This window comes from Polistes canadensis, unplaced genomic scaffold, assembly GCF_001313835.1.
Source record: "Polistes canadensis isolate GaletaPanama2010 unplaced genomic scaffold, ASM131383v1 scaffold_126, whole genome shotgun sequence".
Taxonomy (NCBI): Eukaryota; Metazoa; Arthropoda; class Insecta; order Hymenoptera; family Vespidae; genus Polistes; species Polistes canadensis.
The window spans coordinates 35279-38066 of record NW_014569673.1 but is presented as its reverse complement, the minus strand read 5'-3'; positions in this window follow the sequence as shown (position 1 = coordinate 38066).

Below are 2788 nucleotides of genomic sequence, written 5' to 3'. Positions count from 1 at the left end.
CCTTTGGGTACATTTGACGTCTGAGACACGTCATTCACGTTTTTCTCCTATTTAAAACGTCAAACCAAAAATTAAACTTTAGGGTACATTTAAAGTCTGAGAGTCGTCATTCACTTGTTTTTCATTCACCATGTCGTTTGGCAGCGATTACTTGAAGACATCTTAATACTATACATATGTCATCAATATTTTAGAAATAAATAAATTCTTACGTAAAATGTACTCTGCTTTATACATACTACTCGAAACAACCAAAAAATTATATCCATTCCATCCATGTCAAATAAAAATGTCAGCAAAACGTTCAACAAATTTATCTCAGCTAGATCCTCAACAGATAAAAAAATCGTATTAATAAAACAAAATTGTATAAACTGACAAAGTTCAATAATAAAAGTCAACAGTACGGAAAAACAAACAAACAAAAAAATGTAAAAAAAAAATAGATAAACAAACTCAACATACGAGTATGATTTACCGTTCATATTTCGATGGTCAGATGTTCAGAGAAGTAGTGTCCCTCTCTCTCTCTCTCTCTCTTACTCTTCAGTAATGTTACATGACGTACACGTAGAGATACAGATAGAAAGAGAAAGATAGATAGATAGATAGAGATGGAAACATAGAAGGGGTTGTTGTACGGGATGGACACTTAACGCCAAAGTACCGGCCGGAATAGTGCGTGGGTGGGTGCACGAGCATTTCATTGGGAAACGCATGGGACGACGACGACCATGGTGATGGTGGTATGCGACTCTGCTCTGCTCTGCTCTGCATGCGCGTTACATTGACTGATTGAGTGGCATTGAATTGAATCGAGGGTGGATGCACGAAGGGAAACTGGCAAATGCCTGCCTGCCTGCCTGCCTGCCTGCCCGTTGCAGAATTGCATCGGTGAACTGGCCATCGACGACAACGACGAAACTTTGACCGCACTTCTCTCCACACGTATTACACACTCTTTTACTTGTGTATATGTATATATATATTCATGTGTATAGATAGGTGTATATGTATATAGAACCTTTTTTCGAGTTATACACAAGCAACAGGGGCTAGAACGCAATTACACCTGAGTAATAACGCGAGCTACTAGCAATGAGTAAAAGAGAAACAGAGAGAGTGAATGAGTGAATGAGTGAGTGAGTGAACGAGGAAACCGTTACAACACCCTCGCCACGAGTCAACGAGTAACTTGCCTACCGTTAGACAGGGACGCACGTGTTTTACATGATCTGTAATACTACTGCAATTCCTGTGCGTGATAAGTAGACACACACCATGTAGAAAAGGGGAAACATTCCTATTATGATTTTACAAATATGGGATACAAATAGGTTGGAGAGACTAATGCAGAGAAAAAAATAAGACAGATATACACACACACACACACAGAGTTGATTTTTATATTATTTTTGAATATTCTCACCAAGAGGAATGATGGTTACCCATTCATCGTTTACATTTCTATTTTCTCTTATCCGAACACTTTAAATGTTAATGAAAACTGAGAAAACGAATGAAATATTGCGTTTTTTATTCGTATCTTATATGAAAAAAAAAGAAAAAAAATAATTGTTACAAATCGAAAGCAACGTCTTTTTCCGATTGGATGAATTTTGCAAGGAAAATTCTTCAGATTACGTGTGCGTCCCTGTGTGTAACATACAATGGGGGTGAGGTTTAGGCAACCAGAGAGAAAGAGAGAGTGTAAGAGGGGGGTTGGGGATTGGGGTTGGGTTGGGTGGCGTTCAACAGCGTTCCAATCCATCTGTAAACTGTCCACTTTGATGGGACGACAATCACACCCCGTGTTGTAACGAAGCTCCACGCTGGCATTGTCTCGTTTGCGCGGAATTGTAGTACCTGGTCGCTCGAATTTATCGTGTCCGGGTACCAAAACAACGAAAATAAAGATCACTTGGCGTTGATTGCACCATTGCGAAGTAATCGAAGCATTCGCAAGCTCGCAAGTACGACACGTATCTCATCGCGATCTCCTATTACTAACACTACTACTACATTTATCCAACCATCCATCCATTCATCTATTCATCTCTCTTTTTGCTTCATCTTCTTCTCGTTAATTTTTCTTTTTCCTGATCCCCTCAAGCCACCCTCCCCTACTCTTCTACCACCCTCCTAATTTCAACGACAATCTTGTGATTTGTTTAGGAATATTTACGTATGTAATATTTACTACGATAATTTATTGTTGTAATCTCTCATTTTTCTTTTTCTTTTTTAATTCGAATTATATATCGTGTTAAAAAATCAATGTTCTTTTTTTTTCCCTTTCTTTCTTTTTGATGATACACGAGAGTTAATTTTGTAATATAAATTGAATTATAATAAATGTATATTAATTTTGTCGTGTTAATATCTTAGTTTTATAATTCGTCGTTACAATTGTTCGCATTATATTTTACTTTTCTTGATAAGATAATTATTATTCAATATATTATTGTCTACGATTATCTGTAAGCAAAAAATAAAACAACGTATAGAACTATCATTTTTATCGGCGACCACATGAATTTGATTTCATTCTAAAGAAAACGGAGAGAATGATTCATAAATAATTAGAATTGATATGAATAAGAACGGAAGATGATTAAAATTAATATAATATATATATATATGTAAATCTTTGAAATATAAAACAAATATTAAATATATCTACTTATATAAAGGAGGGGGGGATAGGTTAAGAAATTGTAGTGTTAAAGAATGAATGTTAAATGTTAACAAATAAAATGTATTCCAAGTTTTACTCTTATAATTATAA